At 30.4% G+C, this 26,122-nt stretch overlaps 2 long non-coding RNA genes across 2 annotated transcripts; both read left to right on the top strand.

Annotated features, from left to right (window-relative positions):
* Nucleotides 1-4,866: 4,866 nt before the first annotated feature.
* On the top strand, nucleotides 4,867-5,376 carry LOC25483115 (uncharacterized). Its single transcript, XR_003008705.2, has 2 exons — nucleotides 4,867-4,944; nucleotides 5,043-5,376. It is a non-coding gene; the product is annotated as an uncharacterized lncRNA (long non-coding RNA).
* Nucleotides 5,377-18,797: 13,421 nt separating this feature from the next.
* On the top strand, nucleotides 18,798-21,614 carry LOC120580218 (uncharacterized). The gene is made up of 3 exons (XR_005645924.1): nucleotides 18,798-19,253; nucleotides 19,835-19,894; nucleotides 21,448-21,614. It is a non-coding gene; the product is annotated as an uncharacterized lncRNA (long non-coding RNA).
* Nucleotides 21,615-26,122: the final 4,508 nt, after the last annotated feature.

Here is a 26,122-nt window from a genome sequence, read left to right as displayed (position 1 = left end):
TATGCTTTGGAATTACTTCATGACAGTGGTAATCTTGCTACTAAACCTGCCACAACTCCATGTGACCCTTCCACTAAGCTCACCAATGAAGGAAGTACTCCTTATTCTGATCATTCAGCTTATAGAAGACTTGTTGGTAGGCTTCTTTACCTCACTCATACCCGACCAGACATAGCATTTTCAGTACAACAACTGAGTCAATATGTTTCCCAGCCTCTCGAGTCTCATTTTCGCGCTGCAAATCGTGTGCTCAGGTATCTTAAATCTGCCCCTTCTCAAGGACTTTTCTTCCCAGCATCTACATCTCTACAATTGTCTGGATTTGCTGACTCTGACTGGGCCTGCTGTTTGGATACTAGAAAATCTATTACTGGATATTGTGTATTTCTCGGTTCTGCTCTTATCTCATGGAAATCAAAGAAGCAATCTACTGTATCTAGATCTTCATGTGAAGCAGAATATAGGGCATTGGCTAGTTTATCATGTGAGATTCAATGGCTTCATTACCTACTTGCTGACCTATACATTCCTATCAAATCTCCATCTTCAGTTTATTGTGACAATGCATCAGCAATTTATCTTGCTCATAACCCTACTTTTCATGAGCGTACAAAACATATTGAGATTGATTGCCATGTGATTAGAGAAAAGATTCAAAAGGGCACCATTCACCTATTACCAGTTCCATCATCATCTCAACTTGCTGATGTATTTACTAAACCGCTTCATGTCACCTCGTTTCAAAGCTTCATTTCCAAGTTGGGACTTTGCAATCTCCATAGTCCAACTTGAGGGGGAGTATTACTATTTATCACTCTTCATATTTAACTATAGTTATTCCTTGTATTTAACTTTAGTTAGTCTCTTAGTCTTTCACTAGTTTAGAATATAAATAGTTAGTGGAAACTGTAACTGTTTTGGCTAGCTAGCTTCTTTACCATTGTATATAAGTTCTTCTACTGTATTGTCCTATACATAAAAAAAAAAAATTGATTAATGAAATCAGTCTATTCAAATTACCTCTCTGTTAATACCAAGAGTTAAGCTAGAAGAGATCCGCGCTATTTCATCTAAACGCTCTTGGGTTGTGGTACAAATGTTTGTCATCCTTAAATCGATTGTAAAACAACAAGTGAAATGTATCTTTGAGTAATTTGGTATGTTTTTTCCTTTCTTTCTTGAGCGGCGGCAAGTATTTGGCATGTTTATTAGTATGGATTTGGTAGGTTTCCCTTATTAGTATGGATGGAAGGTAGATATTTGTCATTTGTGAGTACGGAATACGTGCAAGAAATAATATTCTAAGATTCAAATGAAATTCTTTTAACAAAATTGTTTCTAAGGTCACTCAATATTTTTTACACCCCTAATAACTGGTTTATGACATGTCAAATTGTGGTTAACTCAGTTTACTATGTTGTTGATTTACATCACAATTCAAACTATAAAAACATAGCTAATCATGTAGTTGAATTAATCATATTAACTATATTAACCACTCACATGCTTTATGAAATTTGGTTTAGATGATTATATGTCCATTGTGCCAACATCTATGGGATAATAAGAACAAAAAAGAAAAGAATGAAAGTATCAATACATAAAAAATTGGCTTTATTATAAAACATCTATACCATAATGTATGTGGTGCATAAGTGTACTATGATTAATTAAACTGTGAAATTAATAGTTAATATTTTAAGGAAAAACTTTTTTTTTTAATGAAAAGGACCAAGTCATTAACTTCGATCAGTTCATCCAAGGACAACATAGAAGCATAGCTCATAAGCCAAAAAGCATAAAAACTCATTCCATTACACACTTGTTTCTCTTAACAGCTTGTGTGTAGGGAAACACACATGCATATGTGAGTGTTTTGGTGAAAGGTTATTGTTCTACTCTGTTTGTGGGCCCCTATTTAGTCAATTTTGTTTGGTGTTAATCATGTTGGCTCTTGCCTGAAATTCTATACTTGGTAATTATATAACCTTTTAAAAAAAAATTGTTAAATGAATTAACTTCTTGTTGGAAAATTAGGGTGTTAGGTAACAAAATGAGATTAACTAAGTAAATGAATTCAAATGGTTAATGAACTTCACTAAAGATGAATCGTTTTTCTTGGTCAGACTATCCTTACCTCACGACCAAACTCCGAATTTTAGGATCTCTTTTCTCTGAGAACCAGAGGGTCAACGCCAATAATAATAATAATAATATGCGATTGGCAGGGGCAGAGCCCTTCATGGGCTGGGGTGGGTCACGGCCCACCCGGGAAAATTAAAAATTTAATAATTATATGTTTATTTTGCGAGATTTTAAACAATTTTACGATGTTTTTTTTTGTTTTCGGCACATCTAAATCTCTGAAAAGTGGTGTAGTGGCCACCTAGAAAAATAAAAAAATAAAAAATCACAGGTCCATTTTGTAAGATTTTAAACATTTTTTCAATAGTTTTAAATTTCAGCGGTTCCACAAGTGGCATACATGATTTTTTTCATGTCTATGTTTGACTGGTTAACAGAGATTTACAAACCTTCTAATTTGTAGGAGTTTCAAACCTCCCTTATATTGTTTGTCAACCGAAAATTATTCCAATTAACATTTGTATTATAAAAAAAGTTTCATAGTTTAATAGCCCACCCAAACTTTTTTTCTGACACCACCATCGGGGATTGATTGGTAGATTATTGAATTTTTTCCTCTAAAACATTTTTGAAATTCCGTATTCCCCTAACTTATCTATCTTAGTAAGCTAGGATGCTTTAAATTAAATATTGAGGAATTGTTATGGTAATTATTACTTGAACCAATTTATTTGATTCATTAACAGAATGAGTGATAAAAGAAACTCCTTTTTTCAACTAACATTCCTAACAAAGTAACAAAGTAAGTATGTAACTCAAATATACCTTCCTAAGTTACCAACTCTCGTTTTAGTTAGAGTCGTGTCTACTTCTCAATAGGTTTGGTTTATGTTGAATATCACTCACCTTGAAATTCTTGTTGATTGGGTTAGCAGTTACAGTTATGATTGGTAATTTGGTAGTAGACTTTCTTTTTGTGAACGATTGGGTCGAATTAGCACGTTTTTTCTTGGTTGGTTAACTAAACAAACACACAAGTTGTTTGCTAGGCTTATGCAAACTTAGAAAGTTTTGTTCTATTTGTTTACTTTTTAAGACCATTAATTAATAGTAAAGTTGGACTAACAAATTGAAATGGGAGGTTCTAACTAACAAAACTAATAAGATATCAAGTGCACTTTATATATGATTGCGGATAAGATAGGTAACTTAGTTTAATTCTAAAGTTTTACACGTATAAAAAAATGTAGTATTTTAGAAAATAATATTGTGATGTAATTGTGACCACACATGTAAAATTGTTTTACATTTCAATCCACAATTATTAAAATAAATTAGATTTTGAGATAATGTAGTTTTATAGGATAATTCAAAAATTTCAATGCATATTTTATTGTTTTGATTATATTTAGAGAAAGGATAATACAAAAATTTCAATGCATATTTTATTGTTTTGATTATAGATTTAGAGAATTTTGAAAATAAATTAATTTTTGAAGTACTTTGTCAAAATTTTAAATACCATCTAAAAACTATTTTTTTAAATTACTAAGAATTTAGAATTCACTACACTCTATTATGGAAAAGAATTACCAGAGGTATCATATTATTAATTTTGAGATCATGATGTCATTTGATTATTAATTATGTGTGTGTTTTTTTATTTTATTTTTATGGTTCATGTGAAGAGTGAAAGACACATGTGTTGTGACCAAGATGTATTAATTTATGTTTTCTGCCTTGCTTGCTCACCAAGACTCTTCCTAGAGCCTTGCCATATATATTCATCCTCTCTCTAGGAAATACTTTCAACTCATGTTTGAAAACTCATGAATGCCTATCCATTTTTCTTTCAAGGGTGCATGCCTTTTCTTTTTCAATGCTTTTGGATTCATTCAATAAATATCCTTTCTTAATTAAATCTTGAATTATCATTGTATTCTTCTCGAGGAGGTTGATGATTATTATCAAAGGACACATGACTTTAACATATTTGTTAAATGTGAATTTCCAGTCCTTAATAAAATTCATTCAAGAGCACACATTAAATAACAACATAAAATCATGATCTTAATTTTAACATAAGAGTTTATTTATCATTTAAAAATAATTTCAAAGGAATTTGTGGTAGATGGTTGGAACAACGGGCGATGGTGTACTTGCATGCACTCCAACGCTCAAATCAGAGTTTGAGAAAAGAAGGAGGTTAGGGGTTAGATATATTGTACATTGTTAAAACTATTTAAATCTTTTTTTAAAGTGGAGGTGGTGGTTGCTTGGTTTTTATAGCTGAGAGTTGTTGGTCGACAATTACAAATGGTGGAATCCATAAAAGTCGAGCATTACTTAATCGTGATGACATAAGTAGTTACGTTCAGTGTTTTAAATCGTCGTTTTCTTATTGCAACGAACAAATCTCCTCATGATGGAAGAATGTGAATAATGTTTGGTCCAAAGTGAATTTGGCCTAGTTGTTTGACCCTGGACTACGAGAGTAGGCTTCTAAGCCGTCCATAAAACACTCCATAATACATATATATGTTTTCAAACAATATTAATCATATTTTGTGATTTTTCTCTTTCCTATAAAAAAAGGTTATGAAATAATGAAAATTTGGCAAAAAAAAATAAAATTACTTATGGTTTGTCAGTTTTAATGTGAGAAAAATAACACATTAATATACTTAGGAGACATTTAATAAATATTAAAATATTATGATGGCTTTTAAATCTTCATAAAGGCTAATATATACTTAATGGCTTTTAAATATTAAAATATTATGATGGTTGAAATTGTCAAGTATGTTTATGTTATTATTATATTTCTTTCTCTATTTCTTGTTGCAACGAATATTGAAGGTAAGCGATTTTATCGTTTTCAAATTTCCTTATTTACTTCGTACACGATATTTTATCGTATTTTGGTTACATTATCTTAATATATTACTTCATTACAGGAAAGTTTCAGAAATGCTGTAAAGATTCAGATTGTTTAGATTTATTGTACTGTCGAACTCCTTTAAAACCAAAGTGCATTCACGAAAGGATGTGTAAATGCAAAGCAGTGTTCACCTCAAATGATTATGTGCTTACATGATTATGTATAATAACCATACCTAAAAGAGTACACAAACAACTAGAATATTCCATAAGTTGTTATTTTGTTATTGGGTTAGTACCCCAGTAGTTTTAATTTTTTGTTTTTCTTCTAATTTGAAGAATTTTTAGGTATGACTTTGTACTCTAAGATGATGGCAAAAAAAATAATGCAAAAATAATAATATTTGATTATCTTATTCTCTCTTATTTAATAATATTATAATTTTTAATACTTTTTCTAAGCCTTTTATTTTATGCATTACATCATAATTTTTCTATTTTTGTAATTTTTCTCACACTTAACTTTATATTTTTCTTACATTTAAATTTATTAAAATCAATATAGGGTTTTTATCTCTTTTCAAATATATGATAAATAAAACGACTATACAAATAATTATTTATTTTCATGTGTCGTCTTTAATTTAGCAATTCTATTTATGATACACCCTGATTTTTAAAAACGAGAGCGTATTTTTTAATCCACATCTAAAAGCGATTTAAAACTTTAGTCATGATCATCCTTTCATAATGTTAGAGTTATTTTTGTTTCAACTCATCTTCTGAAATGACGATAAATTGAATACATTTTTTGGAAAGGCACGACTTCAACGTATATTACAACCATCAATTACTTAGTTTAATGCAAACATAGGAAAGTACTTCAAGATAACACAACTTCTCTTAAATGTAAACATATACCCAAAATAAATGAAGTAGTGATGACTTCACAAATTTCTTAGGATTATCCTTAACTATAAAGACAAGGACGGATGGGTACTAAAGAACCTCCGATGACACAAAATACAAAAGAATTTGGACACCAATCTAAGTCATTTCTCTTCTATGGTTCAATTTTTATCGTGATCTCTATGTAACTTAACTTAATAAAATATGAGTCACTCAGATTAGTTCATCACAATAGTAGAGGTCATAATATAAATACACACACATAAATCATCGAGCAAGTACACAACACATGTAATAAACATTAAACATGCATATCTAACACTTTCTCAACATATAACACATCATGACAAAGCTAAAACAATTCTAATACAATATCAATATGCCAACGCATATGATATTGAAGTATCTAGCCCTTGTTCATGGGTGGTGATAATTACTCTTATTCATGCAATATAGATCAAACCCTCTATGATTTGAATGTGTAGTCTCTCACAATATAATAGGTTTAGTTCTAACAACGAAAATATTACATTGAGTGTAGTTTCTCATTGACCAACATCGAATTTAATTGTAGATAATACTTTCGTTCCAAACAATATAATATGTATGCATGAGCATATATTTTATAGACATTTAAGCAACTCCTTCATTCATCATGATTAACGTTTTTAAAAAACTTATATATATATATATATATATATATATATATATATATATATATATATATATATATATATATATACCGCGGCGGAGCCATAAATTTTATAGAGTCTGGGCAAAAAATTTATCGCAAATTCACATGTGACATAATATATATACTAGCAAAAATACGGGCACTCACGTGCCCGTTTTTCTGCACTTTTTAATACGCTAACGTTTAAAAATTATGAGCGGTATTCTTTTATGAAATTTTGATTTTGATTAAAAGTAAAAATATAAATTATTTTTTCTTTCAAATTATAACAAATAAACTAACCATGATTAACTATTTCAATGACACCAACCATATAACAAAAAAATATAATCTAATTTTTTTTTTTAATGACACTATCAACGACCTTTATTATAGAAAAAATTGTTTAAGGGTATAATTAGGATAATAAAAAAGTATGTATAAATATACTCATCTAGTTTGTTACACTTTTTAAAGGATAAATGAATAAAATTGGACACATATAAATTATATACACGCATACTTTTTTTTTTTTTACATTTTTTAAATATTTAAATATATTTTTAACTATTTGTTACATGTGTTATTTTTATTGAAAATTAAAAGAATTTTTGGAAAATGAAAAAGTCAACCCAAAAAAGCTGAAAGATATTACTTTCTTTATATATAGTATAGATAAATAGTCATAAATCGAAATAGAAGAAGTTCGTCATTTTATCAACAAAAGTACAATTTAAAATAAGAGAGATGAAATATAATCTGTCAATAGTGTGGTAAATAAAATTAGAAGGTAAATGATCTTTTCGAGACCTCTTTGCGGTGAATGTTTGAATAATATCAACATCATCCAGTGATATTTGTTGTACGAGTGTGAAAAATATTTGAGTTTGCCCAATTTTATTTATTTTTAAGTGAGTTAATGGGCTATTGGGTTGGACCTAGTATAAAGAAAGTATTGATTGAGCCCAGATAAGTGTCCGGGGTCGCCGGGCGGTGTCTCTGCCACTGCCTTTGTGGGTGGCATAAATTTATAGTATATTCAAGTCGATAGGTGAGAGTTGGTTTTACCATGGAGTTGGTTTTATTGACTGATCTATTTTGTTCATTTTCAGCATTATGTGATAGAGGTGTCAAATGGGCTGGCCCCGTCCAGCCTGGCCCAAGAGGCCGGACTATTTAAATGGGCCAGCCCGACCCAACTCATTTATAATTGGTCCGCAAATTCTATAGTCCGACACGGCCCGTGTGGGTTATGGACCAGCCCGACCCGTCCCGTTTATGTTTTATTTTTTAAATTTATTCACTCTTTTTTATGTATTAGTTATTCACCACCATTTTTTGCTAAAATATGATTGGATGAACTTAATAATGTAAATAATTTCTACATTAACATTGAATAATATTAAACTCTAGATTATTCCTTCAAATAAATCAAATTAATAATTTATAAACTTTAAAATTTTAAAACCTTAAGTGAAATTCATTCATATTTATTAAGTTAATTTATTTAAATATTTTTTTATTAATAAATTTTAAATTAGTTGATAATTTTTAGAAAAATATACTGTCTTTTTTAACAAAAATAAAATGAAATATCGATAATTGGCTGGCCCAAAACCCGATGGACAAGCCGGGTCTAACTTTTGTATGGGTCAAATGGACTTGGACCAAATAACTCTGAATGCATTTTTAGGCCCAGCCCAAAATATGGGCTAATGAGCCAGCCCATTAACCCGGTCCATTTTTTTACAGCTCTATTTGGGAGTGGTTGTCGATAACAACAATTAACACTAATTTAATAATAATATATATATGGAAGTACCATATGGATAGTTTGTTAGAAAATCTAACAAAAGACATAATTTAATGCAGCCCTGTCCATCTTCAAAGGTTATACATGCGCCATGGTGGTAAATATATGTATGAGAATACATATGGCTACAAGAAAATTAAAATTGAAGTGAGGGCCTTGGCTTACATTGGTGTGAACGTGAACGAGGCTTTAGTGAGCCGATTCCTTATCTATAGTTGTTGCATCAAGAAGGAATGAATTTAGCTCGTATCAAAAGTAACCGGTTTATGAGTCTTATCACTTAAATAACATGAGACTTCTAACTCATCTCTCTCTCTCTCCCTCTCCCTCTCCCTCTATTTGCTGAATTATCAGGAGCCATGCAGGCTATTAAGATTGTTCATAGTAAAGGCTGGTTTAATTTTTGGTTAGAGACTGATTCTATGTTAGCAAATATTGGTATGTCGTGTAATTCTATTTTATAGATGAATGAGATTCACTTACAAGTTAGAGCTGATTACATTAGGGATAGGTTAGGCTTACCTTATTACAGGTTTGTAAATGGTTGAAATGTTAAGGCGTTATGTCCCCTTTCTTTTTGGTTTTTTTTTTAATATATAGTTGATGCCTTTTGCATCAACAACCTTATATATAAAAAAAATATTACATACTATAACACGTGTCAACCAGGTATATTACATATGACAACAAATCACCCTAACGAATGAGAATTGAATTCTGATTTTCTTATTCTTATTTTTTTTTCCTCCTCATCCACAGAGGACATTCCTAGATGTACTTTCTAAGCGGCCAAACAAAGGAAACTGCACGCAGTGTAAGACAGCTAACGAATAAGATACACATATTCTTGAAAAAGTTTATGAAAAAAATGATATATATGGACCTACAAGCAACAAGAAATAATGAATTGTGCTTACCCAACAAACACCCACCAAATGACATGCACACACTCACTCACATGGCTTCCAACCCAACAAAACAATGCCTTGCTTGCGTTCATTAAGGAGCATTGAGAGGAAATTATAATCCATCCAATGCAACAACTTTCAATTTCTCTTTATTCCTCTTCCACCTTTTTACACATGTTGGTTGACTATTTTCCTTCAACTAGCTGTATATATTATTCTTTTTTGTCAAGTAGTTTAGTGACTGGATTCAGTGAAGAATTCGGAGTTCAAATCCCCAGCCCCTGCGTAAATTATCATTGGTAGCTACCAACTGAGCTATACTTACGGGACAGTTGTATATATTATTATATTAAATAAAGGGTCATGCACCGGTTAAGGAAGTTAAGAGAAAATTTTAAATTAAAAAAGTCAATATTTATACTTTTAAACCTTGAATGCACAAGTTCCAATGTAACATTATTACATTTGGCTTCATTAACCAGTGCCTCCGGAACAATGGTTAACATTTTCCTAAATAAATACTTGGTTTCTTTCAAGTCATTATTACATTTATCATTTTTAAATTATTGAATATTAATATTATTTATTGACTTACATATAATTTTGTTATTTTAATAAGTTTTAGATTAATTAATTATAAACAATAAAAACCTAATTATACATTGCATTTGAGCAATTTTGTTTTAAACTGCACCAACTTATTTGATTACAATTAAAAATGATGTAAATACCTTATTTTTTAAAAGAAAAAATCAAATTATTTGTAAGCCACCCACAAAGAGGTACAAGCTGTACCAAATAGTGAAAACACTAAATATATGATTTTTTTTTTTGGTGTAAAATATATGATTGAACATATGTCAACATTTATATTATCTTATATCTCATGACGGAAAAATCATAAGTGTTGTCCTACTACTTTTTTTAATAATAAATACATAGACAAAATGACCGTTTTGGATTTGACTATAAAGTAATTAAGGAGTCTATTTTCAATAATAATAACACTTTCATAACCCTCTCAAAAAATAAAAAACACTTTCATAACCCAATTTTAAACACCCACTTTGATAAATAACTTAAAAATAAGAAGTAAGTTTAAGAACAAAAATAACACAGTAGAATAACTTGTAAAATAAAAATAAACCATAAATATAATATATTTTTTAAACCAAAGTTAAATATACTATTAAGAAAACCAAAAAAATAATATGAAAAATACTAACAAGTACCCTTTTGTTTATAACGATAAGCGTTTGACTTGTGATTTTGAAACACAATTTTCTCTAATAGATTTCTTAAACAATGCTTATAAGACATTTTGTTAGCCTAATCCATGCAATATTTATTTAAACATAAACTAAAATAAGAAAAAAAAATATGTACAACTCTCACCTAACGTAACATGTATGATTTGCACAGAAAATAAAAAGGAATTTTGCTTGCGGAGTGATTGGTGGGAATTTACAGTTGAATGGGAGCCGTCAGTCGGTCCATATTTATTTTTTAATTTTTTTTTTTAAAGAAGTCAGTCTATCTTTATTCTCTTGCTGCAAATTGCAAACTTTATTACAATATATGTTTTAAACTTATACTATTGCAGTAAAAGAAGAAAAAAAAAAAAAAAGGTGCAAAAGAGGGAAACCTTATTGGCTTATGGCGGTAATATCAGTTTGGTTTGAATACAGTTGAAAAATATGGCGCGGTATTTAGTCTTTGTTAGACAACAAAATTTTGATAAAGTATTAAAAAGATTCATGCAGGAGTATCTTTTTTTTTTTAAGGAAAAAAGAAAGTCGTCGCGTGGACATAGCTCAGTTGATAGGACAATGCATTATTATATGCAGGGCGGGGTTCGAACCCCGAACACCCTACTTATTCATCATGTAAGGTGAATTTTATCCACTAGACTACCTGACAAAAAAAAAATCATGTTTCTATTTTATGTAATAAATATTTTTAAAGATAAACTTAAAAAAAAATATATAAAAAAAAAAACCACCTTGGATTTCAGCTCAGGTGATAAAAAAACTGAAATTCAACATGGAAAATATATATAAGAGTATTTACTATTTAGTGTATGTTAGTTTTATCGTTAAACACTTTATATAAGTAAAAAAACCATTTCACCGTCTCTTTTTAACATTTTTTGATAAGTAATTTAATGACTAGAATTTCACCTTGTAAGTTGAGTAAATAAAAAATTCGATATTCAAAACCAAACCTACATATTAAATGTTAATTACTTAGCTATATTTACACGAAACTTTTAACAATTTTTTACCATGGATTAAATTGCACGTTGGTTCACTAATTTATGCAGGACCACATCTAAATTTCAATACGATGCTCCTTTTTAATCATAAAAACATGGGCTTTAATAGTTAATTATTTATGTCCAGCTGACCAAACCTAAGATTCTTATAATATAGAAGTTCCTAAGATGTTGGAAGCTTTGTAGAAAAAGCTAGCAAGGGTTTCTTATCTCACCCTATAGTTTTCTTGTGTGTCATGGTATTTCAAATTATGTATTTTAAAAGGTGCAAAAACGTTTAAAAAACCTTCCATAATTCCTCCATTTTTTTGAATTTTATAATTTAAATTAGGCAAACATGAGAAGCTTGGAAGGTGAAAAAAGAAACTCTTACAATGTGACATAACAAGGACAATAGAGATCCAAATGAAAATCTAGAGGTGCGAGTATAAGGCCCATGTCCAAACAAGAGGCCCACTGTTAAAATTAATGAGTTAAAGATTGAAAATCATTGCAAAATTGCTTTTCTCACATTGAGAATTGCTCACAGGCACGTGAAAAATTAGCTGCCGAAGTTTTTCAGTTTTCCTCGGAAATTAACCGGCTACAACGAATTTAACTGCCGCTCCTGGAACATTGCTCTTATTAGAAAAGTCTACTGTCGTTTCTGCAATACTGTGTAGATGAATTAACCCTCATTATTGACTGTTATTAAATACAAAATCTAGTTTATTTTCTTTCCTATCAAATTATGGTTCATGAAGTTGTAGTCCTCAAAATCGGTATAACTTCATTGTTGATGAAATGGGTTATAGGCAAAATCAAAAGTGGCTGAATGGCAGAACAACACTTGTTGTCAAAATCCTGACTTAAATCTTAAAGGATTTTGCGACTTTCTTCACCTTCGACGACCTAAATCCACAGTAGAATCCTAAAATAGGCAAAATTCTTCGATTTTGATTGCAATTTTACGATTTCTTTTAAACTAAGTCTTTTATAACCATATACTATTTACAACATATATTTAGTATTATTATTTTTTGGTAAAATTCATCGATTTTGATTGCGATTTTACAATTTTTTACATTGATTCTATAAAAGTCCTTGAGTAAAATCCTTTGATTTTGATTGCGATTTTACGTGTCCCGATTTTGCTCTTCCCTTTTGACCTGAATTAGAGTCCCGATTTTGACAATCTTGCGAACAACACTTATTTTTATTGGACTCATCCTGTTTCTTTTGATTATGTTGCCCCTGCCAGCTCAGTTATCTTTTAATTCTCTTATAAAGATCTTTCTTTATATGAATTTAATGCGGCTTTTGCATTAAATGCTGGCCAATTATTTAGGATGTTCTAATAAGGGTTGTGCAGGCTAATGATTGTTACACTCGTGTCATCATTATGCTGTTAGGACCTCTAGTAGTAGGTAGAAACATAATGTTTCCTCTCTTTTCTACCATTCTTAATTCTGTTCTATCATATTTTGTCTCCTTGTTTTGGTTATCAATGCATTTTCCATCCCCCCTCTTGTTACCAAAGTATTTGAAGTTGAGAGAAATATCATTTTTGGTATAATGAAGGATGTGTGTAATTTTGCATTTCCTGAAGTTATATTTCTCTTACTGATTATGCCATCTGATTAATACGGTGGATGTATAGTTGTTTCTAAAGCATCAGCAAGTGAGATTTTTTTAAATTATCAGTATTAGGGTACATGATATTTTATACACTTTAGATGACCATTGTTTAATTGCTTTGTTAAATCATGCAGCAAATGGTTTCTCCAGAAGATTGGTCATGAAGGTTGTGCCAGAACTCTGTAACTGTGGAGTAGTCCTCAGATTTTTTGTTCTTCGATTTTAGGATATCTCTTATCTTATGCATTGTGTGTATTTTCCTTTGCAATCGGTCCAAATAGTAAACTTATCACATTTTCAGGAAAAACACTGGTATCGTTTTTAATCTCTTGGATTTTGATAAAATATAATTTGTTTGAATGATATTTATTGAAAGTGCTTTTTGTGTGTGTGTATATATATGAGTTTTGCTTCAATAGAAACACCCTTTTTTATGAAGGTTTATTTTAGAAATAGCATGCCACACTTTTCATTTGGATAAAAAAACCAATTTTTGCTTTTTGGAAAAAATTAAAATGCAGGGACACAACTATAATTTACTAATATATTAATTATGGAGGGGTCATCTCTTTCTCTCTATTAATTATGAAGTTGGTAATCCTTTCATCTCTTTCGGCCATTCCTTAAGTTGAAACAAAGAAAAATATTCATCAAATGCAAGAGAAAAAACATAGCGAAATTTATCTTAATTTTTTTTTCAAATATGTGTATTTTTAGACAAACAACAAATACCAATAAACTTACCACCAAGTAGTCATGGTCCTCAACATCCCTGTGTATTGTTTGGTTGATCTACCAAATTGAAAAAATACGAAAAGATGCTCCGTTCTCTCTCCTCCAAGCTTTTCTTCCGGCCACCATAACTAACATCTCTGGTGGCGTTTTACCTCACTTCTGCACCGTTTTTTCAGTTTCCTTCAGTGTTTTGTCTCCTCATTCAATATCTACCTTTATTTACCGTTATTCGCCGCTTTTGCATCGTCATAATCCGGTTTTCTCCTTGTTCCGACTTGGTGGTGGTTGTGTCCGGTCGCTCTTCACTCTTGCAATATTCTAGCCGCTTTCTGGCTAGTTTGTTTTCTCTTTCAAGCCCGCCGGAATCTCCTCTCGATCTTCTCTTCAGTGGTGATTCCTCCTGGTTTCCATGACTTTTCCTTGGAAGTTTCTAGGGCCGACGGCGGAATCAACGGCACCGAAAGTCACAAACTCCTCTGATAAGCTAAATCTAGAGGCGGTGGCTGCAGCTCCTGTACCGATAAACACAACAAATAATGTCCTTGATACGGTGTTCTCAGTCTTGGAATAAGAACAACCTTTGGAAAGTGATATGGCTCTGCCTTTGGAAAATTCCTTTAAACTTATAAAGGAACTGAAAAACCTTGCAGATGGTAAGGCTTTGGTTGAAGATTTGCAACATATGGCGGGAAGCTCCACGCTAACTGTTTGCAATGAGGACCTTGTTATAGGTTCATCATGGGCACAATTAGCATTGGCTAACTTACCTGAGAAGTAACCGGTTGTTGTTTCATCAACCATTGATTTGGATCCTAGTTTGTTTGGTATGGATATCACTTACTTGCCATCTGTTATGCCTCAACCTATCACTACTAAACACACCTCTCTGACAGCAGACAAGCGTCCTGTTTTGGAGCATGTCAACATTATGCAGTTGAACTTTCTTCTACAGCTTAGAGAAGTGTGGACATTTTACAAAATTTTTGGGGGGATTACACTACTGAGGAACATGAATCTAACCTTGCCTAAAAATAAAAAGTAGTCATGGTCCTAATGGTTACGAGAAAATACACTTTTGGATCGTTGAACTTGTATAATTCAAGTTCAACATGAGCAAAGTAAGTTTCATTAACATTTGCATTCATTTGAATCGAAAGTGCGTATGCATGTGGAGTGATTTTCTTGGTATCCACGTTACAATCAACCTTCACAACCTTTGCATTGTGAGGGGTTTGTTATATCATTGGCAAAGCTGCAAATTTAAACCAATTCATTTTTTTAGTTGATGACCATTGCTTTCCCCGGTGAATTTTAGGGTGAGGGTTGAATTAAATCGCTCACTGATGAACCATTAAAAATATACCATTAGATGAATTCAATGCTCCAGTTTTAATGAAAACAAAATTGAGAATATCAATGTTACTATCCCCGCCTCCCATCTGTGTAACCGCTTCACCCTCATCGCCTCCAAACATCTTTTTGAACAATCACCACAGCGCCATTGTCACCATTTTCTTCTCATATTTTAGGTTTTTTTAATTTTAATTTTACAAGCAAGTTGGAAATATTTGTGTTTTGGTTGAAGGTTAAACTGATATTTGACGTAAATTGTTTTTTCTTCTGCTTTGTTTTGCCATGGCTGCCTTGAAATTAAATAAAGGTTTACCGTTAAATTTGAATCATTGGGCCGTAGTGAAAAATCTAAAACTTCTGAAATCGCACCTTTGAAGCAGGTTGGAGAAGACACACAATTCAAGAAGAGATAGAGAGAATATTGTGTGTGAAAATGTGAATACGTTCCTTTTATTTTTATTAAATTTGGAATATGTCGATTTATTCAAACCGCATATTTTGTATGGTTCACCAATGAAGGACTTCTTTTTCGATTGGTTATAATTTTAATATTCCCTAACCTTAAACACTCATGCAACTTTGTGCTCATATTAGCACCACCGAAATTGTGTAACTTATACTTTTCAACTTTGATGCTAAAACTCATTACAAAATATTTATACATACAAATATAAAAACCTAATGTTATGACCCAATCTCATATCATGACCGGCGTTAGGTTAATGTTACACACCATACAGTTGGCCCGGTTAACCTAACTTACACACATTACCACAAAATTAAATAAATAACTACAAAAAATTCAAGCAGAGTTTCCTTTCTTTTTCTAACATTTCCAAAATGTCAAATACCATTGACAAACCTTAACAACTAGGTTTTTGTCGTATCTAATTTTCACCATTCATATGATAAGTTTTACAAGATCAAATGAACAACTGCTGCACAAATAATATATTACCAATCTTATAACATATATAATTTAAAAGTAACTTGTATTTCTATAACTGCATTTTACTGAAGTCACACAAAAGTATAATGATAACATTCAACCTAGAAGCATACCCATATGATTAAGTTTCTGAAATATCTACTCTGCAACCTGTTAATTATGACAAAAATATTATCTAAATAATTGTGAGCCATCAAGACTCTATGAGAGCATAGTAACCATAGTTGAGAGCAAGTAGAAACAAGATATGCATAAATTTATCCAAAACAAACATGGAATTAAAGAAAAACTCATTAATTGAAAAGTAAAAATAAGGGTTAATATGTATTTACTCCCCTGTAATTTGGGCGAGTTCCGGTTTACCCCCTGTAAAAAAAAATTGTTTAGATTCTAACCTTGAAAAATAAAGATTCTCCACAAAACACCTCTGATCCCATTAGACACACTCCATATGCTGACGTGGCACGCCACTGTGTAATTAATTAATTATTTTTAAATCTGACATGTGTGTAATGGTTTAAAAAATTAATTTTATTTTTTATTTAAAATTATTTTTAAAAAAGATTGAAAATTAATTTTCAAAATTTAAAAAATCAGGAGAAAAAAAAATGATTCTTTTTTAAAAAAAGAAAAAAATAATCGGATTTTTTTTCAAAAATTTAAAAAAAAACCAGAAAAAACATTCAGATTTTTTATGAAATTTAAAAAAATAGAAAAAAAATCAGATTTGTTTTTTCAAAATTAAAAAAAATCTGGAAAAATTTAAAAAAATTATGGAAAAAATTAATACATATATAAATATTTGAAAAATCATAACAAAAATCTGAATTAAATTAAAATAATAAAAAAATATAATATTATCTATTTTTTTATTTTGAAAATTAATTTCCAGAATTTTATTTTATTCAAAAATATAAATTGATATTGATATTGGTTGACACTGGTATATAAGTCATGTTATACTGTTGAATAACAAAGCCTTAATTCTATTCTTCATAATTTTTTTCTATTTTTTTAGGTTTTAAAAAGAAAATAAAAATTAAATTAATTACACTGTGGTGTGCCATGTCAGCATTTGGAGTGAGTCAGATGGGGCCAAAGGTGTTTTTTGGAGAATCTTCATTTTTTAAGGTTGGAATCTAAACAAATATTTTTACAACGGGGTAAACCAGAACTCGCCCAAATTACAGGGGTGTAAAGACATATTAACCCTAAAAATAACTATTCTCACTAAAACAACAAAAAAACCTCCTTAATAAAATTACTAATTTTACCCTTACTCGCCAAATGATCAAAATACCTCTTAGTCTAAAAATGACTAAAATACCCTTCTAGGCTAAAAATCCTCTAATCCCAAAACAAATACACATAGGCACAAATAAACGGACTGTTACACGCACCACTAAAGAAATTCATTCCACAAAAATTAATTTAGGTATACTATAAATGACTATATTTAAGATAGGTGTTGACTTTTTTCATAAAGGAAAATATATTTTTTAATATTTAAATATTTTATTAAAATTAACTACCATTCCATATATTTATAATTAAAACTAAGAAAAATAATACTTCCATATATTTATAATTAAAACTAAGAAAAATATTACTTCAGACCTTATCAAGAGAATTTAAAGTAAATTAAAATACAATCAATATATCATTCTTTTATATAAAACGAAATATATTTGTTATATTCATTGTAGTACATTTATTCTCCAAAAGTCAATTTAGATATCTATGAAAATACAACAAATATGTAATCACTCTAATTAAACTTTCTTTTTAATCTACTATCTATTCTATAAATTTAATTTATCTTTCTTATACAAAGATTTAATTTTAGTCATGTATTAAATTTTCTTATATTTCTCAAAGGTTTCCTTATTTTGATATTATCCTACTAAAGACAACATGGGTTTCTACAATTTTAACTCATATTTTTTTATCATCCCATGCCATTTGAGAGACTATTCCCTCGAGATGGGTATCACCATAAAGGATGAGTAAGCTCTCTTCCAAGAGAATATCATTGTTGCATGCACTGAGCTGAAAAGAAACCACACACCACTAATTAAGAGGGAAGATATCTCTTGTCTAACTCACCAAAGTGCTCTTAGGTACACATATATCTAGTAATGTTTTACAAAAAAAATTGAAAATAAATTAGGGGTAGTGGAAACTTCTTTTTCTAAAATATGAAAATGAAAATTTTCATTTTTTATTTGTTGAATTTGAAAAGTCCGGATTTTTCTTCTTGTATGACGTAAAAAATTCGAAACAAATTTATACTCCAAATTATTGAATTTTTTTTTTTTTTTATCACTTAACAAAGAATAACATTATTATTTTTATACAAGAATTTACATCAATTTTATACATCCTGACGAAAACTATTCTTAAATTTATATATTATTATTATTATTGTTGTTGCTGCTGCTATGACCACCACCTCAACTACTCAACTACTACCCCGGCCCAACTATGGGTTCTTAAAGCCCATATCTTACCTAGCCCAAACTAAACCTAAAATCTATGTTTCCACTATAAAATGCAATGATACATGGCATCTAAGAAAACCCTAGCCGCACAATATCATCTAAGAGGCAAAAAAAAACTTTTTCTCTTAATCTCATCTCACTTTTCCCATGTCTCTAAATCATATCTTCATCTCTCAAAAAATGTTTTTCCTTTCAATCTTCATGTCTTAAAGCTTTGCGACGGGGAATCTTGACGGTTTCTTGGTAGGCGTTGAAAGTATCAAGAATAGTAGAGAAGGTAATGGGTTTAATCATGGTTGTCGAGATTGCGATCTACATCTCAAGATCTTGCGATTCATCCTGCCTCCACCGATCTGGAGTGGTTTGAAGATTAAAGATCATGGCAGATCAAGCGGCGCGCTGTGGAAAAGCGGAAACTCGCGGAATCATCGCATTTTTCCAAACTAGAGAAGAGGTTTGTCACAGTTTCAGTTGGAGTTGACCCAGTTTTGATTTGCGGTGGCTGTTTCATTTTCGACTGATTCAGTCATAATTCGACTTGTTTCACCCTAGAAGGTTATTATCTATCATTAATTTCGTTTTTTGGGACTTGCTGATGTTTAATTGAATCATTAGGTTAGGAAATTGGGATTTTTTTTCTCATCTTATCTGAAAGTTTAATTCATCAATGATTAAATTCCCTCTCATCTTTTACTTCTTCTATAAAAACCAGTTCATTGTGTAATTCTTCAATGCATCATTTTGTTGTGTTTTTTTTTTTTTTTTTTTTTATGAAAGTTTTTAGATGATGTATAAGACCATGAGAATGATGATTAATGAAAGTTTTTTTTTTTTTTATTCTTAGTTACTTTTATAATTTGTTTTTTCTAATATGTGGAATCTAACGATCCAATGATCTACGCTTTTTCTATACCCAAATGATCTATAGTAGGATCCCGATTTTATTAACCATGGGTTTAATGATGTTTGTAGTTATTCTGTTGTTGAGTTTATATTTTTCATTTTTTCACATTATACTCAAGTTTAAAGTTTTTCAACATATTTTATATATGTGCTATTATCAAAGGGGGTGATTTTATATTTTTTTACTTCCAATAATTTTCAACATATAATTTGAAGTTCCCTTTGTCTTGCAGCTAGATTATTCATCCACATCAATGAAACCAATATTTAACACAAAGATTCAAGTAGTAAAGGTAAATAATGGAGTTTATTTGTTTGATTGTTTTTTCCTTCAATAAATCTTATAGTTTTAATGTGTGATTCCTTTTTGTGAATTTAAACATGTGATTTGTACATATAAATTTTTGTTAATCCAATTATTTATGTAAAACTGGAAAGATAATTTCTTAAAATTTAGATTGAAATTTTAGCAAATTAAATGTAAAAAGTTACTATCAACTAAGTTTTAAAATTTCATGTCAAAAAATTGAGTTTTAAAATTTAGAAGACATATTAAAAGTGAACTATGAATCACAGTTGTTACCTCTATTCCGAATATAATAATGTAAATATTGTTCAGCTCAACACTAATTTTATATTTTTTTTTTGTGTAATATTGTTTTAACAATGTATTCTATTTCACTAGTCTATTTATAACGCGACAGTTTTGATGTACTACATGAATTTTTTCCTTTGACAAAATCTACATAAATATTGTTGATTTACACTCTTTTGTTTAATTATTAAAGTAACTTTTTTATTTTTGGTTTAAGTTTTTTCTTTTGTTGTATATTTTAGCGCTATGATTATTTTTTAATTTCAACTAATTATCTTAAATGTTTAGATTGTGTCTCTTTTTTTTTTTTTTTTATCTAATATTTGTTTAGATTGAAAATTCATACAATAGAACATCAAGAAAAGGAAGACAACTTGAAACACTAATACTTATGCAGATCGAGAAATGACAAAGTTACAAATAATTAGGAATGCATGCAGTTTAAAATGGAAACTTTAATTAATTTATATCATATTTAATTTTAGAGTAAATATACACATTTATGTTAATGTTTGCATAGATTTGATGGATTGATATCCACTATTTTGAGGTTAATTTTTTGGTGGAATATTGTTTCAACAAATGTATTATATTTTCCTAGTCTATTTTTATGTTATACCGTAATTCTTGTAGATTTATGTTATTTTGTGTAAATATTGAAATAAATTTATTATTTTTGATTTAATAATTCTTTGTTGTTGTATAGCTTATCACTATAATTTTTTAGTCAATTAATTTCAATTACTTATCTTATTTGTGTTTTTTTATGTGGTGGTCGGGGTTCGAACCCTAGACCTTGCATATCACTATGTATTATCCATACCAATTGAGTTAAGCTCACGAGGACATCTTATACGTGTTTAAAATGTAATTCAACATATGAGGACATTATGAAAAGGAAGACACCATGAAATATTATCACCTATATGAATTGAGAGTTGAGATGTCATATAACAATTACAAAGAAACAAATATATGATTCATAATATGAATGCACCAAATTTAGAACAAATATACTTGTATATTTATATCAATTATAAGTATAAAGCAAACATACACATATTTTGATGTTTTTTTGTATTACAAAAATATGTTAATGTTTTAATTTTTTTATTATATCATATGTTTAAATGCTTAAATTTTTGAAAGTAAATACACAAAACATTGGTATCAATATCTACCACAAAAATATCGATATTAGTAATAAATCTATATATTGTTAACTACGTAATATTGTTACTTTTTATGCAGGGTTGATAGCAATATATACAGATGTTATACATTTTGGGATTATTCATTATTTCTGACTTCAAAGAATATTTAACCTAAAATTGAAGTCCTCTTTTCCTTGCAAGAAGATCTCCCAATGTTGGCAATAAATTTAAACTTTGACGGAAAGATTCCAGCAGAAAAGGTAAACAACGTAGTTTAATTTCTTGATTATTTACAATAATTTATTGTTATCAAACATGTTTTAGGGTTTATATTATCGTTTTACATTATGTATCTATTTCTCTTCGATAAATCGTGGTTTAGTTTGTAATTTATTATTAGATTTTAAACATTAGCTATGCATATATCTAAAATTAGATTATTGTATTTTTAATAGAGTTTTTTTGTTATTTCTAAGAGATTTTTAATATAATGTTTATCAAATTTTTAATGGTGTGATATTTAAAATAATTATTTTATATAAAATTAAAAAAATAAAAAGGATAAAAATCTTATATGAGGAGGTGCACTAACTAAGGCCAATACCCATGCATTTTATAGGGTGAAGTATCTCTAATTCTGATCATCGATTTGATGAATTTTTTTTTTTTTGATTTCATTCAAAATCCATTTGGAAATTTATTATTGAAATACATAGATGCTTATGAGTGAAAAATATTATAAATCCATGTTTCTTATATTCCTTAAGAGTCTTGTGTTGTTAGTGCACCACCCTCGTCCATCAATTGATGATACACTGGTATATAAAATATAAATTTTATTTTATCCACAAAATTATCAAGTCAATTAAATCAAAATTTTAGAAATAAAACAACATTTCCCCATAATAACATTAATTATTTGTTTTGATTGAACATCAATATATAAATCACAAGGCTCTCTAACTATAAGTTAGGAGGTTTGGGTGGTGAAGACGTAAGAATACTCATTTTGCATATACGACCCTCAGTAGAAGATGAGGGATTTTTGATGTTGCTACTCATCATGTTATGCATTCCATATGGTAATCATCAACCATTGGACAAGCAAGCATTTACCTTAAACAACCTATCATGCTGCAATAGGTTTCGATGGTTTATCCACTTCCAAATGCATAGGCCGCCAAACAAAGCTCTACAGATACAACCATCATTCTTAAGTCACCAGAGAAGGAGTTGCAGTCCCCCCAACCATCATTCCATAAATTCATTATAAATAAACTGTCAATTCTCCCATACTCGCCAATTATGGTGATGAGATAAATGCCCTAGATGTCGAAAAAATCTTAGACCTTCCATGAAGGCTTACAGTTCTCCCATTGGGTTTACAAAGTGTGGCTTGCACCACCGCTCAGTTTCTACTTAGGTTGCGTATTTACCTCTCTCGACAATGAGCAAAACCAAAGAGAACAATCGATACTCTCTCTCTCTCTCCACCATCTTTCCACCCACATTTGACAACTCACCACTCTTCCTTTCATCAACATTCACTTCACCACTATTCTTAACTTTAACATTACCACCCTCAATAAAACTTCCATAATTTTTAAAGATGGAATGTTTGATAACTGTTGTTATATACGTAATATATTAACTTTTTTTTTTTTTTACAAATAAGAGTTATTACAGGTTAGCTATTTGTAAAAAAGTTAATAAATTGCATATTAAAGATTCTCAACCACCTGAGCTATGTTGTATTGAAGCTCTAATGAAGAAATAGTACTATACACCTTTTCAAATGCAAAACTTGAATTTTCGTCATCTTGTAATGGAGAATTGTGATTCTCCTCATTCTCCTATGAATATCTTCCTTCAGACCAAATTTCGTTTCTTTAATCGGACCAATTCTCATTCCTTCTTTCAGACCAGTTTTCATTTCTTCCTTCCGACCAATTGTCATTCATTCCTTTCGACAATTTCTCATTTCCATAACAAGTATCATTTACATTGTTTTGCCAAGATAGATTTTGATTTTCATCAGCAACAATCAATTCCTTTAGTTTCTTCTATATACCCGTCTCATTCTGTGTAGCTTCCTCATTATCAGTTGAATGACTATTAAATAGCTGAAATCATTCATCTCACATCACTCTTGTTGGAAACTGATTTTATACTTGAGTGGGAAGAACGATGCTCCTCTATCTATGATTCATGCCTCTTAAATGTTCTATCTTTTCAAAAACGATCATGACGTAGAAGAGATCATGATTTAATTGACTTCATCATATTTTGTGGGAAAAACTTAGCACGGGAAATTGTTGTATTTTGTGGGACAGAAAAAGTAGGGGTGTATTTCGAAGGTGTTCGTAAAGCCATCAATCAGTTTGTTTGTCCATGGACGAGCTCAAACCCTAAATGGTTATGAACATAATAGTTGTTTAACAACTGGGTCGTGTTATATTGGAATCGAGAACTCTATTATCAAATAGTGTTTAACAAATCAACTCTTTGGTAAGTTGGTTGCAGCTGAAAATAGCGGAACACAATTAAATCAATGTAAGAAGGATCGTTGATGCTACGGAGGTTTGTGACAATGTCGTAACCCCTGTCATATTTCTTTTGTCTCTTCATTTATTCCTCTCCTTAGAGAAGAAGGAGAATCACAATTCTCCATTAGAGGATGTGGAAAATACCAGTTCTCCATTAGAGCATCAATACAACATAGCACAAGTGGTTTGAATGTTTTATAATTGTTGTTATATATGTAATATATCAAATTGTTTTACGAATAACTAACCACTCTCGTTGGAAATTGATTTCATACTTGAGTGGACAGAACTATGCTCCTATATCTCAGGTTCTTTTTTTTATAAAGGCCGAGTTAAAAAACCGAGTTATCCGGTATAATCTGGTTCAGTCATGTAGTTCAACCAATGACCTAGTGGTTGAACCATTGACTCAGTAACCCAGTGACCTCACCAAGTAGATGACCAGTCCAGTTTTAAAAACTATGTTGCTGACAACTATTATGTTCATAATCGATTATGGTTTGAGTCCGACCATGGACAAACAAACCGATATATTAGTTTCCTAAAACCTTTTGCGTACGCCCCTACTATTTATGTCCCACAAAATACAACAATTGTCCAAGCTAAGATTGTCCCACATGATATGAATCTGACAACTGTATCCCTATCTTTTCCATGACATGATCCTTCTTGAAAAGTTAAAACACTTAAGAGGCATGAATGAAAATAGAGGAGCATCGTTCTTCCCACTCAAGTATGAAAACAGTTTCCAACAAGAATGATTTGTTAGATGAATGATTTCAGCCATGGGATACTTATTCAACTAATAGGGAGGAAGTTACACATAATAGGAAAGGTGTGTAGGTGACACTAAATGAATTGATTGTTGCTCGTGAAAATCAAAATATATCTTGGCAAAACAATATAAACGATACTTCTTATAAAAATGAGAATTGGTCGAAAGGAACGAATGAGAATTGGTTTGAAGGAAGAAATGAGAATTGGAGTGAAGGAAGGAATGGGAATTAGTCCGATGGAAGGAATGAAAATTGGTCAAACAGAAAATATTCAAAGGAGACAGAGGAGAATCCCAATTCTCCATTAAGGGAGGAGGAGAATTCCAGTTTTGTATTTGAGAAGGGGGAGAATACTAGTTTTCCATTAGAGCATCAATACAACATAGCTTAGGTTGTTCAGAATGTTTGATAATTGTTGATACATATGTAATATAATAACTTCTCCTTTTTTTTTATTTTTACAAATAACAATTATTGCAAGTTAGTTATATGTAAAAAAAGTTAATAAATTACATATATATCAACTGTTATCAAAGATCCCAGCCACCTGAGCTCTGTTGTATTGATGCTCTAATGGAGAACTACATATTCTACTCCTTTTCAAATGCAAAACTGGAATTATCGTTCTCCTTTAATGGAGAATTGAGATTCTCTTCCTTCTCCTCAGAATGTCTTCCGTCGGAACAATTTTATTTCCTTTCATCGGACCAATTCTCATTCCTTCTTTCATACCAATTCTCATTTCTTCCTTCCGACCAATTCTCATTCTTTCCTTTTGACCAATTCTCATTTGCATAAGAAGTATCATTTACATTGTTTTGCCAAAATAGATTTTGATTTTCATCAGCAACAATCAATTCCTTTAGTTTCATATATACACCCTTCTGATTCTGTGTAGCTTCCTCATTATCATTTGAATGGGTATCCAATGGCTGAAATCATTCATCTAACAAATCACTTCTATTGGAAAATGATTTTATACTTGAGTGGGAAGAACTATGCTCCTCTATCTATGATTCGTTCATCTTAAATGTTTTATCTTTTCAAGAAGGATCATGCCATAGAAGAGATTGGGATTCAATTGTTTAATTCATCATATTCTATGGGAAAAACTTAGCACGGGAAATTGTCGTATTTTGTGGGACAGAAATGGTATGGGTGTATTTCAAAGGTGTCAGTAAAGCCATCAATCGGTTTGTTTGTCCATGGCCGAGCTCAAACCCTAAATGGTTATGAACATAATAGTTGTCAGCAACATAGTTTTAAAAACCAGACTGGTTGTCAACTCGATGAGGTCAATGGGTCATTCAGTTAATGGTTCATCCACAAGGTCATTAGTTGAACCGTATGATTGAATTAGATTAAACCGGATAACTCGGATTTATAACTCGGCCTCTATAAAAATAAAAATAAAAAGTGTACTTGTATTAAACCGAGTTGGATCAGATAA

This window comes from Medicago truncatula, chromosome 1 (assembly GCF_003473485.1).
Source record: "Medicago truncatula cultivar Jemalong A17 chromosome 1, MtrunA17r5.0-ANR, whole genome shotgun sequence".
NCBI classification, from domain to species: Eukaryota; Viridiplantae; Streptophyta; class Magnoliopsida; order Fabales; family Fabaceae; genus Medicago; species Medicago truncatula.
The sequence above is the reverse complement of the archived record's forward strand: the minus strand, read 5'-3'. Positions and strand labels throughout refer to the sequence as shown.